Source organism: Ambystoma mexicanum, chromosome 6p (genome assembly GCF_040938575.1).
Source record: "Ambystoma mexicanum isolate Mex_15411 chromosome 6p, UKY_AmexF1_1, whole genome shotgun sequence".
In the NCBI taxonomy this organism is placed as follows: Eukaryota; Metazoa; Chordata; class Amphibia; order Caudata; family Ambystomatidae; genus Ambystoma; species Ambystoma mexicanum.
This window is the reverse complement of record NC_090935.1, coordinates 517,776,067-517,799,019: the sequence shown is the minus strand read 5'-3', so window position 1 is coordinate 517,799,019 and position 22,953 is coordinate 517,776,067. Positions and strand designations below refer to the sequence as shown.

General features: G+C 43.9%; 1 long non-coding RNA gene across 1 annotated transcript in view; it reads right to left on the bottom strand.

The window, feature by feature from the left end:
• LOC138511568 (uncharacterized) overlaps positions 1-22,953 on the bottom strand; it is a 46,761-nt gene that overhangs the window by 6,685 nt on the left and 17,123 nt on the right. The window lies entirely within an intron of this gene.

Sequence of the window (22,953 nt, the reverse complement as noted above, 5' to 3'; positions counted from 1 at the left end):
TGGCAAGTGAGACCACCTGGTCCGACGATGCCCAGGTTACGATCTTTAGGAGAGGGTTATCGGAAGAACTTAAGGACGAAGTGTCCAGAGTACCGCGGCCCACCGATCTAACAGAATTCATCGCTCTAGTTCTACAGCTAGATTACCGTATGAAGGAGAGACTGTTAGAAAGGAGAAAAGGCCGGATTCTTCGATTCACATCTAACTTTCCCCACTCGCCCCGGACTCAGGTTACAGAAGAACCTATGCAGTTAGGATCAACGGCAAGAGGGCCTTTAACGCCAGAAGAACGGAATCGCAGAAAGACCTTAGGCTTGTGTATGTATTGTGGCGCCAATACTCATACTGTACAAGACTGCCCGATTACACCACCTAGGCGCTCGGGAAACGCCAGCGCCCGGTCGTAAGAGGAACCACGATCCGGGATCCCACTCTTCAGCCAGGTTCCTCACAGTCTTTTCATTCTTCTATGTGTACTAGCCATCCTGATACCAACATGGTAGTGTTAAGGATCTCATTTTCCTTTGGAGATAGAATCTTACGGGATATCCCAGCACTTATCGATAGCGGAGCTGCAGGGAACTTCATTGATGACCACTGGGCTGCTTCACATGGCATCCCACGCTCCTCAAAGGCAGAATCAATACCAGTGGAAAGCGTTGACGGAAGTCCACTGATTTCAGGACCTATCAAAGACCAGACCAGCCCTCTGTTGATGTCCATTGCATCTCATCGGGAGAACCTTACCTTGGATATCATCCGAGCAGCTCATCATCCCATCATCCTGGGTATACCCTGGCTCAAAAAGCATAATCCATTCATAAACTGGACCGCGGGCTCTTTTTTCTTAGGGTCTGAATATTGTCTTGCACACTGCATAGAGGATCAACAAAAGGTACTCGTAGACTCAATGTCCACTCTCCAGGATTCACCAAGGGTTACGATTCTAAACCAGATTGCCGGTCTTCCAGAAGCATACCAACAATACCGAGAGGTATTTGCTGCTACTGAATACAATCAATTACCTCCTCACAGAAGAGATGATTGTACTATTGAGCTGATTCCAAATCAACCTTTACCTTTTGGTCGGATGTACATCCTATCTAATAACGAAAAAGAGGTTTTACGAGACTACCTTAGAACCAATTTAATGAATGGATTGATCACAGAATCAACCTCACCAGCAGCCGCTTCCCTGTTCTTTGTTGCAAAGAAAAACACTACTGAACTCCGTCCTTGCATAGACTTTCGGGGACTGAATAAGATCACAGTTCCCGATAAGTACCCGATGCCCTTAATTCCTGACATCTTAGAGGCTGTCAAAGGGGCCACCATCTACTCAAAATTAGACTTAAAAGGAGCTTACCACCTTATCCGAATAAAATCAGGAGACGAATGGAAAACGGCATTTCGAACCCCTTTTGGCCACTTCCAATATAGAGTGATGCCTTTTGGCCTTTCTAATGCTCCTGCTATCTTCCAACGATTTATGGACCATCTGTTCGCCGACCTCCTCCTTCACAATGTCATTGTTTATTTAGATGATATTTTAGTATACTCCAACACAGCACAGGAACATGAGAAACATGTAGAAGAGGTTCTACGGCGACTCCAGCTGAATCATTTATACTGTAAACTGGAAAAGTGCTCTTTCCATCAGCCCCAGGTTTCTTATTTGGGGTATGTTCTATCCGCCAAAGGAATAGCTATGGACCCGGAGAAGGTGTCTGCTGTTCAGGACTGGCCTACACCTGCCTCCTGTAAAGACATTCAACGTTTTGTGGGGTTTTCGAACTTCTACCGGCGATTTATACCTGAATTCTCCAGACTTACACAGCCTTTGACAAATCTTCTGAAGAAAGGGGTCCCTTTTCTTTGGACAGAAACAACAGATAAAGCCTTTAAGAGGCTTAAGGATCTTTTTACCTCAGCTCCAGTGTTGCTAACCCCTGATCAGAACCGTCGGTTCATTGTGGAAACCGACGCCTCTCAATACGCTCTAGGGGCGGTCTTGCTTCAAATAGATAACTCTGATCTTGAACGACCTGTAGCGTATCTGTCTAAAACCCTTGCTCCAGCGGAGCTAAACTATACGGTACTGGAGAAAGAATTATTGGCTATCAAACGAGCATTCGAAGAATGGCGCCATCTACTATTGGGAGCCAAATTTCCAGTTGAAGTCCGGACAGATCATCATAACCTCCGGATCCTACAATATGCCCAAACATGTAACAGTCGTCAAGCCAGATGGGCTCATTTCTTTTCTCCATTTCGAATCATGTTCACATTTATCCCAGGAAAGGAGAATCTCAAGGCTGATGCTCTATCCCGTAAGGAACAGCTCCCGAACAACCCTTTTAGGTCTGAACCCATCTTCCCTTGTATGGCTCTGGAACTGCATACTGTGCCTGATTTCCTCTCACGTCTGAAATCACAATCCTGTCCCATTGTCAAAAAAGAACTACCACGGTCTACACAACTGGCGTTAACTTTGGAAGACGGTTGCTATTTCTTTGGGCACAGGGCGTATATTCCGACACGAACACTTCAGGAAGAAGTTCTCAATATGTGCCACAGTTCAAAATCAGCTGGACATAGGGGCTTTTTCTCCACCCAAGAATTGGTTTCTCGTTTCTTTTGGTGGCCATCATTAAGAAAGGACATAAAAGAATATGTTAAATCCTGTCCTATATATCTCCAAACTAAAACGTCTCGACAAGCTCCTCTAGGACTCTTGGTCAAGCTGCCCTTGCCTTCAAGACCGTGGCAAATAATTTCCACAGATTTCATAGTGGATCTACCACCATCACGAGGATGCTCAGCCATAATGGTTACTATAGATACTTTTACTAAGTTGGCACATTTCATTCCACTTGCCGGAGTGCCGTCTGCTGCCTTGATGGCTCGCCTCTTCATCAACCATATTTTCATCTTACATGGCTTACCAGAGACAATCATTTCGGACAGAGGTTCACAATATACCTCCCAGTATTGGAAACTTGTCTGCCGTCATCTTGGAATCTCACGGGCTCTCAGTTCAGGCTATCACCCCCAATCCAACGGCCAGACAGAAAGACTCAACCAAACCTTGGAAGGATACCTCAGGAGCTATGTCTCCGCGGCTCAGGATGATTGGAAGGATCTATTACCTTTAGCGGAGTTCGCTTATAACAATTCTTTTCACTCGGCAATCGGTACTTCTCCTTTCCACTGTTCCTATGGTTTCAACCCATCGTCATTTCCTACCTTGAAGAAGTCTGAGTCCAAATTTCCTGATGTAAATCTCCTGATGGATCAAATCCGGCAGGGTCATCGCACAGCTATCACTGCGCTTCGACAATCCCAGGAAAGAACAAAGCATTTTGCGGACCGTCACCGGTCCCCAGCCCCGATAATCAAACCAGGAGACTGGGTTTGGCTGTCATCACGTTTTCTCCCTCGACATCTAGTCCCGTCCAAACTTTCTCCCCGATATTTTGGACCATTTCAGGTGATCGCCACAATAGGATCAGTTTCCTTCAAACTCCGTCTACCGAGCACATGGGCTCGCATCCATTCGGTGTTTCATGTTTCACAATTAAAACCAGACAATCGTAGTTCCTTTCACCCTAAAACCTCTACCCGTCCTCCGCCAGTTATGGCCGCTTCCGGACCTGAATTCGAGGTCAAAGAGATATGTGATTCACGGTATCACCGGGGTCACTTACAATATCTAATTGACTGGAAAGGCTACACACCCACGGATAGGAGTTGGGAACCTAAATCAGCTGTACATGCGCCCAAACTAGTAAAAAAGTTTCATCTATTGCATCCTGACAAACCAGGAGGGAGCGGTCCTAAGAAGGGGCATACTGTCATGTTCTGTTCGGCAGATCCGTTTCCCGGGAGGCACTTCAACATGGCCGCCGTGTCTGGCGATTATAGCACACGCAGCAGTCTAGATGTTCTTTCCCAGAACACATTGCAGCGCTCTGATGTCACATCCTCCCAAGCAGCTTATCAACAGGATCCTCCAGGAGTCCAGTGCGTTGCTACTCTCTTAGGAGTATACAAACGCTTCGTGAGTCAGTTTGTTAGTTTACCTCTGTGTTTCCTTATTTCTTATTCCTGACCTCAGCTGACACTCTCTCATCTCGTTACTTTTCCCTTTTTCTCTTGACTTCCAGACCGCTACAAAAACACGGGAAAATACTTGTCAGACTTTGGAGGACTTTAACCACGCCCCTTTGGAGCGCGGTTCCAGCTCAGTTTCTCTTTGGTTCAGGAATACAGATCCTCGCCCTCCACGAGGTATTCCATACATCTTATATTCTTTCTTCTTTCATTAGCAGTCTAGGGAATCTAGTTATCGTTTTATTTTTCCTCTTCACGTTGTCATTTTAGCACGGATACCTACCGCAACATCCCAGGTCCACTGCCGAACTTCTTTGAGCAGTCTCCAGGAGACTACCTTTGTTTACGAACTGGTAGGCTTTATATTTTATGGTTGTTTCTACTATTGGTCGTGATCATTAGCTATTTCTCTCTCTCTACCCGTCCTTTTTTATTCTGCTATTTTCCTTAGCCCAGCAATTAAGTACTTCTGGGAACTCCAGGCTATCTCGCCCTTCCTCCACATCGATTTCTCCCTTTCTACTAATTGGGGGTAAGAATAAGAACTAAAGTTTCTAAGGGGATCTGACCTCTGATATACAAAGGAAATTATATTCTAATCTACTTTGTATTCCTCATTAGAACTTAATATCAATCGCTAAGGAGCTCCCAAACTCTGAAGGTGAAGTTTCAGCCCGCGTTGGAACATCCCGATGATACAACGTTCTCAAGCAGCTCTCCACAGGGTTTTTTCCCCCGTGAGGGTTTCCCTGGGCACCTCTCGGGGATCAAGCCTTTGAGCAGGACTCCGGAGGGGTTTTTCAGGGGAATTCCTAATATCTTCAGGGAGAGTCAGCGAGATCCATTCCAGGTACCCACCGGGCCATAGGACATTTCTCTTCGTCCATTCTGCCCAGGTAGGTGATTTTCTGTTTTCCTTCTCTATTGACCTGGAGCAATTGATATGTATATCTAACATTGTATATTTGCTGACAACACCTTGCTAAGTCACCCTTCCTATCTCTGGAATGTATACCACTCCTATACAGGTGAAATAATTGCGCATGTTTGCCCTCACCCACCGAGGTTGTCACTCTGTCCACTGTTACCTCTATTCCTATACACATTATCCAATGGAATTACTGATAAAGGGCTAAGATCTCCAATGGCTTGCCTAATATTACTCAGACTCTTCGCTCCTTTGAAGCGTGAGACACTAGAGGTTCTTACAGGAATCTGGGCTTCCTTTGCTGTCAGTACTTCAGTTTGGACGGTCCCATTACCGGACTGCTCCTTATCGCCAGTCTCTAGATGTGGTTTCAATGATTTCGCTGTCAAAGTTGCGTGAATTTTTTCGTGGACCAGGGATACCTGCTCTACAGACCCTGGTTCAGTAACCTTAACCAATTTAGCCACTTCTCTTTTTAAATCTGATAATTCCTTTGAGATGGTATTTAGAACAATCATCACCTCACTGAGTCACCCAACACTACAACCACAGACTAAACCTGAGAGAATGCTACAGCTTGGGATGCTCCGGGGCTTTGGCTCAGGTGTGTCTACATGTACATCTGGGCTTTTCCCCCACTCCTCTTTCCCCACCTTCCTCCTCCTTCCTTTGGTCACCTTTTCTCTACCTCATCTATTACCTGAACCAAACGCTCCTCATTTAAGATTCCCAAACTATTGCCTGTGGGGATAGTGCATTCACAAGAGCCGCTGGGATTAGGCAGAGACAATTTCTCCACAGGCCTTAACGGGTCTATACCAGCTTTACTCAACGGCTGAGCATGTGCATCCAGTAAAGAGGGTGCATGGGGGGTTTCCATACCCTCCTTTTGACTAACTAGGAGGGTAATGCTTTCACCACAACCCCCTGCCCCTCTTTACTCTGGTTGACTATTTGTGTTGACCTAAGGGACACTCAATAGGACCTCTTCCAGAGCATACATCAGGACCAGATATCAGGATCACATAGTTGCCCCCACCCTCTGGTCAGTATGATTAACGGATCTGCTACTTTCTTAGACCTAGCAGCACTCTGGCCACACCCTGTTGCAAAATTGCCAGTAGCACTGGGTAAAACCAGGTCCAAAGATATTAATATAAGATCAGGTGCATTAGAAACGATACTACAATTAGATTTTAAAATTCGTCCACCAGTTCTACCTGCTGCACCTTTCCCAGCATTAAAAGAAGAAGCAGTGTCTACATCTGCAATATCTCCTAGGAGATCTTAAGTCTATGTTATAAGTTTGACGTCATCAATGGGTTTGGTCAGTTTAAATAATCTTTTATGACCCTACGCTGGAGAAATCGAATAGGTAGCTTTCCTTTTACCCATTATCTGATTTTACACTCTGCTACCATCTTCGGTTAACAGGCAGTATTGCCCAAAAGACATTAGGTCGTACAAAAAAAACAGTGTGTGCAGATGAACACATAACTGAATTGTACAAATTTTAGCAGTTAGTGCAAATTAGCAAAATAAACAGTAGTGCAAGTTTAGCATATAGTACAAATGACCAAATTAAGGCAAGCTTAGTGACTCAGGCGGGCAGGGAACACCAGACAGCTCAAAGAGCTGCCGTAGTCTGACTCACCCCACCTGCACTACCCAGAGACTACCCAGTGATCAGATAGTTAACACAGAGGTCTTAATGGATCTATTTTCCCATTGTGCTTAACCATTTCTCAGTAAAGGTGCCCAGCAGGAACAAGTAGGAACGTACACTCACAGGAACACAAATCCACAAAACCCACCGGACTTCAGGTAGCGTTTGCGTACATGGATACAGTTTCAAAGGCTGTATATAAGGCATATAGGATAGAAAGAAATACCTCTTTTAGAGAGTTATTGCTCCACCACCGAACAACGTCAAACAAGCAGCCCTTCAGCACAGGCTTCAGCCACAGGATTGTGCCATCTCCTCTCACAGGGGCAGGAGGAGGTGCTCCAGGGTCCAAGTGGCCGCCTCTCCCCTCCATGCAGCGCCACGCCAAACAACGAGCACGCGCTTGTGCGGTCTCCTCTTACAGGGGCAGGAGGAAGTGCTCCAGGATCGTAGTGTCCGCCTATTCCCTCCATGCAGCACCACGCCAAACAACGAGCACGCCCTTGAGCATGGTCTTTCTAGCTCCAAGCATCCCTGTCACTCTAAAATCCAGCACCACCTACTTCATGTATCTTATGTTCGTGTGCACTGTCCAAGTAAATTTCAGTTTTACTATCCAGTATATAGTCAGCCTCTAGGTACCTCCCAGTCCCATGGTGCATCTGCAGTCAGTGTCAGCAACATTGTGTCAGTGCTTGGCATATTTCTCACATATAGCATCTTGCCTGGTGAATACCTGGTCGTTGACCACTCTCCAACTGCTAGGCCATGGCGAACAAACAGCAGCCAGTCTTCCCACTGTGTGCCTTTCACATCCATCTGTTTGAATGGCTAGTTCTTTGGCTCCTCCATCTGTTTTTTCTTCCAATGAGTCACAAAATTGCCCATTTGCTCCTGGCAGCCCTCTTTGGCCCTGGTCCAACAGGCCATCTGTGTCAGGCACCGATTTCCATTGTCTTGCTCTTTCTCTGCATTGATGTATTACATTATTTGTTCATCCTCCCCTTGCCGCTCTGCCAGTAGCCCCACACATTTCATTTGACCCTCCTTCTTGCCCTTCTGTAGGATAATCTTCATCACTTCAAGCTATGAACCCTCCGCCACTCCTTATCTTCTATGAATGCCATTAGCTACGGCTGTAGGTCATGGTCCGATGTCATGGGCCAGTCTTACTCAGATAGAGTTATATTCTTTCTTATCGGAGCCAACACCACTGATTGTAATTCACCATACTGTGCTCTTTCCCCCCCCAAACACTATTGAGTCATGCTGCCACTGACCACCTTCTTTATATGTGGGCCTGTCAATGTCCTTCTCTGGTGCACGTCCTGAAAATGTCCTGTTGTGGTTTGACAGTCTGACATGCATTCATGTAGTTCGCTTGAGACTACCCCTTCCACCAGCATTTTAGTCACTGCCCTATAAAGGTGCACAGTCACCCATCCTTCCAAAATCTATTTTATTTCTTGCACTTCTGTCCGGGTATGTCTCCCCCACCATGCTGTCAGGACCCCATTTGTGTGTCACAATGTGGGTGGTACTCTTTCTAGCGGCCATCACAACAGCCATTTTGACTACCTGCAACCTGCCTCTCACCCTCTGCAGGCACCTATTTGCCAAATCTGTCATCGTACCTCTTTTCCAGAATATCCTCCTGCCCCTCTGTTGCACACCATTGCCACCCCTGCTACCCAGCCAGCCTGTGTCTCCTCCCTCTTCCTCCCCTTTCTCTGAAATACATAGAGCCACCCCCAGAGCATTTTGTCACTGGTGCTAGACCCACACAATCATGTCCCTCTGTGTGTTCTCCCTTCACCCACTACCTGCACTGCTTTTCTCACTGTCAGCCATGCGTCATCCACTGCATCCACTGCATTCAAAATGTACAACCACCCCTGGGCGGACCTTAACTTTTCCTCCACATCCACCTTCCCTTCCACCACCCTCATTATGTTGTCTGGGAACATAATGAAAGTCTCAGCTCCACCTCACTGAGGAGGCCCAACAAGGCAGAGACACATGCCTGGGGTTGCTGATGGTACTTTTGTTCAAAGGAGAATTGCCTAGCATTTCGGTGCTGCACTGCCCATGTGGGTGGGACAAAGAATGATATCCAAATGGGTATTTCTCTCTCCTCTGTGAAGGGTGCAGTGAGCTAAAACGTGGTTGTAAACACTCCTGAGTGGAACACATTTTTTACCCATGTTCATTATCAGTAGAGGGATTCCCACACTTCTTTTCCATTTCAGAGTATAGTCTGCAGTTGCAAAAGGCTTTCACTCTGTTCTGAGAGGCAACCTCTGGCCTTGGGATTAGAGCCAGCAGTGTTGTCAGCCATGCACTTCTCAGGAGGGGCTTCAACTGGCCCCGAGCAGCCTGAGGCATCAAGCATTCCACAGATCAGCTCTGCGACCTCACTTGGCAATCGCGTTTCAGCTGTAGGCCAGTCTGTTGGCCAGTCTCATTGCATCTGATGTTCCTCAAAGAAACACAAAAGAAATGCAATATCAGAGTTGGTCACTATTCTCATACAGGCACACCCCACTATAAGGTGTTAGACCTTCCTACTAAGGAAGGCTACAAGTCCTGTTCTATTTTAGAAGCAATTTCTTAAGACGCCCTGTTTATTTACCACCCTGGTGAAACTTGGGGGTAGTAGCTCTTAAGACTAGTGAATAGAATATGGCAGAAGGGTTTTTCACACAGGATACCCCACAAATGGTGGGGCCTTTTATGTCCTTCATTCGTTAGGAACAAACATTAATTCACAGCCGTCATATACATAAAAGGCTACAGCAACATTTAGGGTTGCATTGTCGTTTCAATCCGTAAGGAAACAGCAACAACATTCAGAGACCCTCTGGAAACGGCATTGGAGAGAATAGTGGAATTGACCCCCTGCCACCCTTAAGATACACATTTTCTGCCCCTGAGGAATGTCTGGCATGGTTCAGCCACAAAGGACAGAAACTTAAATAATTTGGGCGAAGACAATCATAGTGTGAGAACTGGGTGTAAAAAAAACAACACTATGAATAATCAGGTCATGGGGACTTGATTATCTATGTGCCAATCACGTACACAGTATCATTATTGTACTAACTGGAGTATTAATAATAACACCATCAGATGTTGTATACTGATGAATGTATGTTTTTAACAAATAATTTTTGGGTGAAATAGCAGGTGGCTACACCTTTGATTTAATGTATTAAATAAATTTGACAAATGTTTTTGTATGTAACATCAGTTTGATCCTTTGATATCAACCTATATTTGTTTAAAGGGTGTGTTGCAGAGAGTCATGAGGATTAGATAGGGTACATATTTTATTTGTGCTTGAGACCTTCATTTGGCTAATTGCATATCAGAGTTGGTAACATACAGGTATTGGCCAATAGTGATTACATATACATTCTTTAGGGGTCGGGTTTGTAATTGGCCAATGCTTGTCTGAGGGCTCCTCCTGCGACCACCTCTAAATTGATGACAGTAAAAAGACATCATTTCTACATTTTGTAGAAACCTCAGGGTCATCTTCGACTCCTCTCTCTCCTTTACCTGCCAAGAAGGCCCACTTTCAACTTCACCTCCTCCGAGACATTCTCCCTTTCCTCACTTCACCAGAAGCTCAATGTCTCTAGAACTCTAGTCCTCTCCAGGCTGGATTACTGCACCAACCCCTTCCTTAACCTGCCTCTTTCCTCCTTTTGTGCACTTCAACTGATCCAGAATATGGCTGCAAAACTTATCCCTGGCCTCAAGCCCAGTGACTGCATCTCTCCAGCTCTAAAATATCTCCACTGGATCCCAGTGATTGCAAGGATCAAATTCAAGACACTCTGCATCATCCACAAAGCTTTCTTGGGCATGGAACTATGCTTTCTGCAGCTGTCACTCCCCAGGTACTCTCCTTCCATATCTCTTCGATCTTCTAGCTCCAACTATCTACGGACCAAACATTTCTCCAAGCAGAGCGCTTGGGGCAGATCTCTCTCCTCTACTGGCTCCCTCCTCTGGAACAGCCTCCCTCCCTCTCTGTTTTGAACTGGACCACATCAAGTTCCCCCAAACAAATGAAGACCTTTCTTTTATCTACCTCCTTCCCTCTCTCACTCCCTTGTTTATACACCCATCTGCCACTGAGATTGGTGGCCTGGCACCTTCTTCATCCAACAGGGTCCAGGCTATCTGCCCAGTCGCCACCAGCACCATCCCCTGCACTGCCCATTGGTCACACACCTGACTGCTTTGTGGCAGACATCCACCACCTAGGTTCATCCATCCTCCCTTGCATGTACCTGTTGCCTCCCCCACATTCACCTCTGTCACTTAAATCACCTCAAACCCGGGGGACCCTTCCAGCACTTATTCCCCCCCTTTTCCACTGCACTTACACATTCCGAATGTCACAATGCCTAGTAGGACCGTTTCTAGTTTTATTATTTATTCATGGTCATGGTTATTGCTTTATTTTCTCCCCTGCTCCCTTTCCGCTTGCCTTGCGACGCCTTGAAACACTGTTCTGTTGTAAAGGCACCTAATAAATATCCAATAAATAAAATAATTGGCTTGCACCATATTTCATGGGTGGCAGCGTAAAAGTAGATATATTTTGCAATATAATGTTGGCCTAAGCACATACACATTGAACCACGTCATTGCGGTTTCCAAAAACGCCATCTTGGCTGCTTTGCTCTCATTTCCGAGTTTTCATTCTCTCTAAAACATACCCCCACATGGGAATGCTAAAATCACTTAGCACGCTGAACTCTGCAACAGAATACCTTGAAGCACTGGCACGAACATAGCTAATCTGTACATTAGGAGCCATTCTGTTTTCCTTGACTGTCTTGTTTTCTGCAGTATAATGTGAACGTGCAATCCAGACAATTAAAGCAAAGCATGATTTTCAGCATATTCTGCTTCTAAGATGATCAAACTGCAGAGTAGACATGCAGACTGACCTTTTAGCCTAGCACAAACATAGATAAAGTAGTGCAAGGAATGTTACCTTGTACTGAAGAACACGATATCCTACACCCACCTTTGCTTTGCTTCCCAGACAGTAAATAGTCTGTAGAATGACATGGAGTGTTCGAGCACATGCTGCTATGGTGAATTGCCACGTTTATAGGTTTGTAGGTCACAAGTCATTGTCACGTGATGAGCTAGCCAAATACGTCATTGTATTCTGAAACGGCATTAAACCCCTATATGCCCAATTTTTGCTCACTTTTCCAATGCTTGTATGCTGTGCATTTGTAAAAGGCAGCGTGCGCTCAAGTGTGAATATACTGTTTATATCTTTGTTCCTCGTGACTGGTGTGTTTTCTTTGTTTTACAGTAGCCTCATATTTTTGGACTAACAGCAGAACAGATATTGGTTGGCTTCTTACTAACCAACCTTGGACAACTGCCAGGTCATCAAGACATGGGCCAGACAGAAGTAGGGACAAAGAGGTCCACGGACTGTTTTCCTTTCAATTAAAGATACCATCCCTAATTTCTAGGACATGAGCCAGGGTGATCCTCTTTTTATTTGGCCTTGTGTGGCATCTTGTGTCTGGGGATATGTGCAAGGAGTAAGGCAGGTGTCCTGTCTGTTTGTTGCTATTGAATAGACAGTGTTCTTCAATTATGGGTCATGTGTGAGGAGACCATGTTTAGAATTATTTCACCCTTAATTTATTCGGATTTAAGCCAACATTGATGCAAGTATTATGCCTTCTCTTGCCACAGGGGACACTTGTATTCTTCATGAAATCTTTGGGCTTATAGTTGTCCTGCACCTCGCTTACAAATGATGGTTCTATTCTTATACGACTTTAATTAACCTGGGAGTATGCTTCTTGCGTTCTGGGAATTGCTATTCCGTGCTTTCACTGTAATGTTTTCACTCTCCCTTAATTCGCGGTAACTTTGGCTGTGGTTGCAAGCTCCTGCCTGAGCTCTGCACAGAACTATATTTGTGTGGTTTCAGCATTTGGAGTTTTGTGAAGTCTTGAGGCCTTTCGTTTAATTAGAAGCATGTTGTGGCTTCCATTTTGGACAAGATGGCTGCCCAGTACTTTTGCGCTTCTGTGTTAGTGGGCTATATTCGCGAGTCGTTCATGTTGCATTCAGTTTATACATTGATTATGTTATTATTCTTCATGTTTTATGTATGCTATGTTCATATTCTCCATGTAGAAGTGCATGTTACCTAATTTACGCATACTTCATGTAGAGTGCACATTTGCTTTGTGTCTATTACAACGTTAGTTTGGTTACTCATGCCATCTTCAGCTTAGACCTTTGTCCATCTCCTGCTGTACCTGCTTGGGATAAGAAAGGTACGGTTGACTTAGTAATGTATCTCACCTGTGCGGTATTGGGCTGGGGGAGGGGCAGAATCTATGGATTGCATATCCATCTGCCTCCCAACAAACCTCTGATATTGACAATGCTCTTTCACAATTGGAACAGGAAAGTGTACATCTTGAGGATCCAACGACCTATCCAGTCTCCCAGACTGAAGCACCACCAGAATCTTAAGAACAGTTACCATATGAAATGTTCCCACCAGAAGAAACTGGTTAAGATCGTACAGATCCTAGATCGGTCTGATGCCACCACGTTTCTTTGGTATTATAAAATAACGGGAGTAAACTTAAGAGTGGTTTAACATTGTCACCATAATACATTTCTTTAACAAGTAAATATTTCTAACCATCACATGATGTGCACCCCTCTGTCGGAGCCTGTTAAAGGGGGAATAGCGAGGTCAACTCTGCTTTGATAATACAATGGGCCTCCTCATTACAGCAGACTCTGAGGAACTTTCCAAAGGCAGTACAGACTTGGGCTGCTGCATGGGAAGTTTTCCCAACTCCTGAGGATTTGGGCTTATTTTCTGGAAAAGATTTCTAGAGCTTGCATGCCTGTCTCAAACAGCTTTGAAGGGGATATAGATTGATGCTTTTCATCTGCATCAGTGCGATGACACAGTTTGTTTATTTGGAGAAACTGAAGTTATGACCTCTGGACATCTTTTGCAACACTTCTAACAGCCACCATGTCCAGAGAGGGGTCTGCAAGAAGTGTCCAAAATAGTCATGTTTTCGGCCAGAACTGAAGGTTCACCTGGTCCTCTTCTGACCGCATAGGGGATGTAAGTTAATCAACCCCATCGGGTAACAACAGAGGCAGGCTGAGGATTGAAATTAAATAAACACTACAGGTCTACAGACCTGAATATTTGTCAAATCTACCCGAGGAAGATCCTAGGCTTTCGACAAGGGAACCTCATGCCTCAGGAGCAAAACAAGATGGAAAATCCTAAATTTTCAGATCTAGCAGGAGTACTAAATAAAAGCTCCTGCAGAGAAACAAATTATTTTCTAGGATAAAAATACTCCGAATAAGACGAGGGTTACAGATTCAAAATGGTTACTCTGTACCAAAATAAGTTCCTTATGTTTCTCTTTTTAACATTTTCATTGAATTTTATTTATGAGATTCCGGTACCAAATTCAGTACAATTGGAGAGGGAGACTTGTCTTTTTGTGATGGTAGACTGGCAGCTTTTCTCAATACCAAGGATTCGGGTGAAGTGACGCTATTAAGATGGATTTCTAGAATCTGGCCTGGCGGACAGATTTTAAGAGGCCACTCTAGTTATGATGAACAAGGAGCTCTGAAGGGTTAGCCAAACCCCAATCAGGGTACATGGCTGAACAGTCATGGCTTGGTCCCAGGAGAGTGCAAGTGGGCTCAGGGGCCCACTGAGTCCACACAGAATGGCACATAATTCAGTTTAGATAGTTATAAAATACAGTTATTTATTTTAGACCTTATGAACACACTGAAAAATCCATCTTGCAGATAGTATCACACAACATTATACAAGTATAAAGAATCACCATTAGTTTCATGTAATAGACAAGACATCAGATAGCTTAATCAAGCAATAGAGGCAAGTTAGATGCAATTAATGATGGGAACCAATCACAAGTACAATATCATAACTTGAGAAGTTCATACCCTAGAATGAATGGGGCCTTGTGCCGAAAAGTCACAGAGTACAACAGAATGTTTGTCACCAGTGGGAGTTCTCTTTAGAAGGATGCAATGGGCTTGTGGTGGTAATGACTTTCACATTTTTTAAAAGTTACTCAACAATTTACCCAAGGAAAGGTAAGTGTTCTCATCCCTTCCAGATCCACGGCTAACCCAGTGGCAGGATAAACGACCCATCTACCAAAGGTGCACGGAGGGGAAACAGGAGACAAAAGGACTTGCTCCTTAGGTTATCCTGTGGAGGACAGTGAAGGGGCACACTGAGGATTACTGGTTCAGATTTCCCAGACATGTCCGGATAACCTGGGGGTTGAGGTGGGCTCGATACCCACCATTTGTTTCCAGTTAGAGGTGCCCAGGCAGAAGAATCCTCAAACCCACTTGAATGGAAATACTAGTTCCAGCAATGATCAGAGGTTGCTGGCAACAACAATCATCCTTCCAGTCACGATCACAGCAGCTGCTTGAAGGTGGGAAGGTGAAATTCAGGGAGAAGGCGACTTGTGGCACAAGTAGCAGACTACCAAAGTGTTAGGACTTATTTTCTATACGCTGATATGGTGGACAGATGTATGGGACAACTCTGGGAGCTATAGCCAAACCATTCAAGGTAGGTGGACAAGTGGTCTAGGCTTTTGACTGTTGAATTTTTTGACTGTTTCAATTTGTTGTTCATGTCATGCTGCAATGTACTTACTGTTTGATTTATCCTCATTTCATGATTGTGTCCTGGTGGAATTTGTTTTTGTCATTATTATATTATGATATTCCACACTTGCCCTGACAAAGGAGATTATTTCTCCGAAATGCATTGGCACATTAAGTCTATTTTTATTTAGAGATGTGTTAGCCGTGTCCTCACTAAGATTGGACTAGTGACTGACTTTTGAACTGTTCTTTTTGATAAACAACAATTTAACTCACTAAGACTTGGATTTCTATTCGAAACTTCTGTGAAATGTGAAAGATACTGGCATGTTTTTTAAGAATTTCTTTCCACATTTACATTACCCTTTTTGGGTCCAATGGAGAGCGGTTGTGTGACTAGATTCGATATCTAGCCTCCTGTTTTATGTTTTTCGAGTCAGCGTGTCTCCAGACTCTTCGCAGCCAGCTCCCATAAATGATTTTTGATCTTGCTACTAACTTCATCTGAATTTAAGATTTCTAACTTATAAATTACTGCATTTGGAGTGTATCTACCTAGGGGTGCCCACTTATATTTTCTTCGATTCAGCAGTTATATCTTTACCATTTTTGCATTCTTTTTATACTGTTTGGCCTTCTTCCTGCCCTCCCCAGTCAGAAAGGTCCTTAGAAGGTCAAGCACTTTCGCGGGAAAGCTGTTAATTTAGCGGGCTCGAGTCTGTGAGTCTGTGACCCAGCAAGGTGGCTTGGACTGTTTAGTGCCAGCCCGCATCCTTGGCGCCAGAAAGTCTGCTTCTGGGGCGGATGTGAAACCACTGGTTGCCCCCAATTGGACAACTACTTGTTGTTTGAATGAGTTTGTACGTAAGTGGGAAGCCATTTTGAACAAATGCTCTCTAGACCTCATTTTATTAACTATCCAAGAGCTGCCTAAAAATTTGATTTCTCTCAACACTGAAATCCAAGAAATTGAGAAAGAACTTGTAGGTTTGTTGGGGAAAGAAGAATATGACCTCATTCTAGCAGATATTAATACTAAACTTGAAGACTATAAGACTGAGTTGGAACAGAAGAAAGTGAAAAAAATGTTAACGTGATACCCATGACTATATTAACGAAGAGGTATACACGTGGATGGAAAAATATGGACCAATAGCACCTAAAACACTCTTTAAATATCCATCGGATAATACATCCAGCTCTGACTCAGAAGCACAAAGGGAGCCTGACGTCCCGACAGAACAGACATCAGGGGATTCTAACCACACGACTAGCCCTTCTACTCAAACACCTACGACCTCAGCTTTTTTAGGCGCCCACCCAAAAGAACCTGCAGGGGGAGGAGGAAATCTCTGAAAAAAGCCACAAACGCGACTGCAACTGAGGAAAACTTAATCATCAACATATCCCACAAAATATTGAGTAAGATGGAAGAAAATACACTTCAGAAGGGTTTACGTTTCGTGCCAACCCATAGCATGACACTATTTGACACCAAGATCGAACTGTAAAAATTTGTAAGGAAATTTAAACTTTTTTTTGAAGAACTAGAAACCCACGAGAGCACAACTAATGCTCTTGATTTTCAAGAGTTCAGAGCCAAGAGTGGATTCATACCACCCATCTCAGTTCCATCGATTGATATCTTTCAAAAACTCGTTACTAGAGATCTCGAGTGGATCAGCTATAAAATTCCACCACATAAGAATCTCAAACCCCATGAAATGAAAACACTCAGGGATCTCTATTGTGACAAGAACATAACAATACGACCGGCTGACAAAGGAGGAGCTTTGGTTATTATGAATACAACTGATTATGATGCAGAATGCACAAGGCAACTACAAGACCAAACCATTTATGCTCCCTTGGACCATGACCCCACCACATCCATTAGGCAGAATCTTGAAACATTACTTGACAAAGCTATGGAACTTGACTGGATCAATGAACATACCCGCAAATTCTTGAACAATAAACATCCCAGGATTCCAAACTTTTACATATTACCCAAAATCCATAAGGACTTGGTTAAACCTCCAGGGAGACCTATAGTTGCAGGCATGGACAGTATCAATCAACCGCTAGGAGTGTACATTGATTTTTTTCTACAACCATTAATACAGAAAACTTCTACCTACATCAGGGATACCACTCATTTTCTACAAAAACTCAATTTTACAACCTTCCAACATGATCATTTGATGTTTACTATTGACGTCAAAATCTTGTGTACATCCATACCCCACGATCTTGGTATAGAATCTGTTGAGTGGTTACTACTTGAAACACCAGAAGTTCGTGCACAAAAGGAATTCATACTAACTCTCCTACAATTCATTGTGGAAAACTCATATTTTCAGTATCGCAATCAGTTTTTTCCGCAAATTTCCAGGACATCAATGGGTGCCACCATGGCACCATCGTATGCAAACTGTTTCATGCACAAATTCGAAATGGATCACATACTCAATAACCAAGAATGGTGCAGCAATATACACCTGTGGTCACGCTATATCGATATGACATTTTTTGGAATTCGGACAGGTACTGAAGCCACATTCAATGACTTCTTTGAATACCTCAACAACATCGACCAGCATATTCAATTCATTAGTGAAATATCCAAAGACAAGATTACATTCCTTGATGTACAAATAGAGAAGGACACCAGCTACAGCCCCACTCTGTTCCGCAAAACCACCGATCGCAATAATTTACTAAACCGGTTGAGTTTCCATCAACCAAGTTTACTCAGGAACTTACCATACAGTCAACTACTGCGGGTCAAAAAAATTGTTAGTGATCCTGAGGACTGTTTAGCCCAACAATCGGTAAGAAAAGACACATTTTTAGCACTTGGCTACAAAAAGGAAGAATTAGACTTAGCATCCGAAAGAGTGAATGCCCTTGACCGAGACACTTTGTTATCCTGCACCACCAAACCTAAAAGAGAACTGAAATCACCAGTATAGGTTTCAAGATTTTCTGTCCAGAGCAATAAGATTAAAAATTCCATTAAAAAGCATTGGAGCATCTTCAAGAACGACATCAGAGTACAACATTTATTCGACCAACTTCCGGTATTTGCCTATCAGAGGAGCAAGAATCTATCAGACGAATTGGTACACATAAGACCTCCCAGAAAAGAACCAATCACCCAACGTACTGGGATATATCCCTGCCTACACTGCGCCAACTGCAATCTAGTAATCAAAGGCAACATCGTGTACCATCCTCAAACAGGCAACAAGATTTTTCTTAAAACATTTGGCACCTGTGACAGTGTAAACATTATATATGGCATCAAATGTCTCTGTGGGAAATATTATGTAGGTCAATCCACAAGAGCAGCTAAAATACCTTGGAACGAGCATCGCTCCTGCATCCGTAATTCAAACTCTAATTCAGCAGTGGCTCGCCACTGTAGTGAGAAATGCCACAATCTAACAGATCAGGTTCCTGATCCTAGAGGTGTTGAATAGAGTCAACCCACATGAAGATCTGGGCCGGAGGCTCAACAGAAGAGAAACATTTTGGATTGACAAACTTGGGAGTCTTTCTCCCAATGGTCTCAATGAAGAGATCAACTACCACTGTTATATTTAAAATTGGATGTACTTCCGTGCATGTTTGACACACTGTCTATGTCACCACAGCAGTTTGGCTTTCATGTAAACATATGTACATACTATTATGCGCTTCTGACCTCCTGCGTTATGACTAGACTTTATAGCATTTATATCTCCATATATGCCTAGATTTTTATGTTGTTTAATGCTATTTTTAGTGGTTGCACTTCTGTGTTTCATATGTATATACTACCCTAGCCTAATGTTATGAATGACTTCCTGCGCAATTGCGTTTTTTTCACCTGTGTCGCTTATCCTGGATGTTTTGTCTGGGACCCAAGGTGGCACCCGTGTGTGCCACCACCCGCGACAAGGTTACATGTTCCTTAGTATTTATAAATTAACATTTGGCCTGTCTAGGCCCAGTTATTTATGTTCTTGCATTTACGCACATCACATGTGACCATTTGCGCTTCCTAATTTTTTGAGTATTTTTTCTATGTCTACCCTTTTGACTTTATTCTTGTTATCATTTTTTGTACTCTCTAGAATTTCTCATTATCTTCCAGCAGTCCTGACAAATACTTTATTTGGTCAGATATCCTCATCCCATCCCATTTGCAGTGACTTTCCATGTCCCTGCCGCATCGCGCCATTCTTTGGCCGCGATGCTGTCGCGTGGCTATAATAGCAATCGTTTCCTTAGCAACGCCTTCACTCAGCGGTGCAGGAGCTCCACGGCTGCCGAAGTCCACAGATTGAGACGACAGGTATTCTCAGCATTAGTTCTTCCCATTACCGAGGTGCTAGTATGCTAGTACTTAGCACACTTACGTCCTACTGATTATGCTCTTATATTCACAGAACGCCATCTGTGTTCCGTCCAGTTTTGGATCGGGTGTTCATTTCTGAACACCAGTGTTGTGTACACGCCAGATTTCTGTACAAGCACCACTTACCCCTTGGCTACACAACTCGAGAGGTAACCCAACTTCCCTTACTTTCACATGTCCAGACATGTTCACCTATTTTCAGCTGAGATTGTCACATTCATTTCTCTTTTTCCTTTCTTGCCCTCATCTGCACCGCGTTATGACCCGAATTTACCTATACTTTGGTATGTGATTGTTTTAATTTTTTGACTGTTTCAATTTTTTGTTTATGTCAGGCTGCAATGTACTTACTGTTTGATTTATCCTCATTTCATGATTGTGTCCTGGTGGAATTTGTTTTTGTCATTATTATATTATGATATTCCAGACTTACCCTGACAAAGGAGATTATTTCTCCGAAATGCATTGGCACATTAAGTCTATTTTTATTTAGAGATGTATTAGCCGTGTCCTCACTAAGATTGGACTAGTGACTGACTTCTGAACTGTTCTTTTTGATAAACAACTATTTAACTCACTAAGACTTGGATTTCTATTCGAAACTTCTGTGAAATTTGAAAGATACTGGCATATTTTTGAAGAATCTTTTTCCACAATTACATTACCCTTTTTGGGTCCAATGGAGAGCGGTTGTGTGACTAGATTTGATATCTATCCTCCTGTTTTATAAAGATATAACTGCTGTCATCAGCTGGTCTTTAGGCACATATAAAGGTAACCCAAAAACCTGTGTGTAAAAAGATAGGGTGATACAAACAAATCCCCATTTCACTGCATTGTAAGATGCTGATTGCATTGTTAAAACTACAAGAATTCAAAAGGCAAACAAACTTTCCCAGTACCAATAGTCTGAAGGACTGATCAGTTCCACCATGCAAAATGCATGGGAAGTGAAGCTGAAGACATCACTTCCTTTCAAAAAGTCAGGACAGGATAAAAACAGAAAAGAATGGGGTTCCATATGAAACTATGAAGGGAAAGTTGCAAAAAGAACATTGTTACTAACGGGTGCTAGTAACTGAATCAGATATCAATGATGGCACTTTCCCAGGGCTTCAGTATAGACTAACTAACCTGCTGGAGCAGCCAACTACAGAGCAGTGCTTGCCTTCACAGCAAGATCCGAAGCAGCTTTTCCCCGGCACCACAATGACTGTATTAGACTTTAACAGGTCTTCTGGTACCAAGGACCCAGAATCCAGTCTGGCTATTATTCTTGCAAGGGGTACTCATGCTTTCCTACCAACATGTACTGACAGTTTCCCACCAAGGGGTACTCATGGGTGTAGTAGTATGGGGTTTCCCCCTAAATTGACTTGTGAAGACCCTCCAAAACGAGGGTACTGAGTTTACCATTGTACCATAACACATACCACACTTTCAGGCACAGTATCCTGCTTACTATGATCAGTGCAACGCCTCTCTGCAAAGGGGAATGCAGCACACGCCACCTTTTTTGTTCAGGCAATGCATGGCCACTGTATTCAAGTCAGAATCAGGACATGTTTCCCTTTCAGAGATGGGGCAAAAGCCCTCAGGGCTAACCTGATGGCTTACAACCCTAGCCTGTTGATGTGCTACTTGGCTTCCATTGCTGACCAAAGGCCATTTACCTGCAAATCCTCACAGTGAGCGCCCCAATCCTTCAGAGACGCATCCGTGACCACTCAGGCCTGAGGCCGAGGAGGCCAGAAGGGTGCCCCCGCCATGAGATTGTGGCAGTTGGCTCACCAGTGAAGGTTGTTGACCACTGACCTGGACACCCTAATGGAATCAGATAGGGTTCTGAGGTACTGGGACCACTGACCCAGTAGGAGCCACTGAAGAGATCATACGCAGCCTGGCTCTGGCACGAGAAAAATACAGGTGGCCATGAGACGAGGCGGATGAAGGAAGCTGCCGGTAAGGCAATGTAGTTCCGGAACAAGTTTACTATTTGCGCTATGCTGTTGACTCTCCACTGGAGGGAAGGCCTTACCTACCCGGGTGTCCTTGACTGCTCCGATGAACTGGAGTCTCTGGACTGGCATCACATGGGACTTAAAATTCAGAGAGAAGCCCATCCTGTGGAGTAGTGAGCTGGTGTTCTTGTCCAGATGAGACACAAACTGCTCCCCCAGATCAGCCAGTTGTCCAGGTATGGGGATTTGTGGATGCTGGATCTACTGAGGTGAGCCGCAACTACTGCCATGAGCTTGGTGAAGACCCTTGGAGCAGAAGTCCGCCCAAAGGGGAGCACCTTGAACTTATAGTCCTAGGAACCTCAGGAACTTCCTGTGCTTTCGATGCATCGACACATAGAAATAAGCGTCCTGTACCTCTTTTGACACCAGCCAATCCTGCAATTCGAGAGCATGGATAATCTCCCTCAACGTCACCATCCTGAATTTGTCCTTCCTCATGAACTTGGTCAGTGCCTTGAGGTCCAAAATGGTACAGAAAGTTTCTCCCTTCTTGGTCACCAGGAAAAACCAGCATGATCATCTCTGCTCAGGAGGTACCTCTTCCATGGCACCCTTCAACAACAGGGCTCACAGTTCTTCCTGGAGCTTCTGTCCCGGTTGGCTTGGAGGTGGAGGTCTGTCTGGTGGTTTTCTTTTTTTTTTTTTTTAAACTTTGTTTATTAATTAATTATGGTGGTACACGTCGCAGCTTGAACATGACATTACATAGAATACAATTGTTCTTATTACAAAGTCGAAACACAATTACAACCACCATTTTTTACACAATCTGTTCATTTTCGGATCTAGTCGGGCTATTTCCGTCCGAACCCAGTTCACACAAGTAGACTCTGAATGGGGCCCAGATGTCTTTAGGCTTACATGGTCTTGGTAGCGATAATACATACTGTTCTTCACATTCGTTGACCTGAGACAGTTCCCTTAGAAAATGATTGATCTGTGGTGCGTATGCATTCTTCCACTGTTGCAGTTTACATTTTTTTGCTACTATACATGCTACATTAAATAAACACCTGGCCATCTCCGAGGTCTTACCAATATCTCCGAATAGATATTTTCAGGGCGACAGGTCTGCAGGGATCTGTGTAATGTCTGCCAGGATGGATGC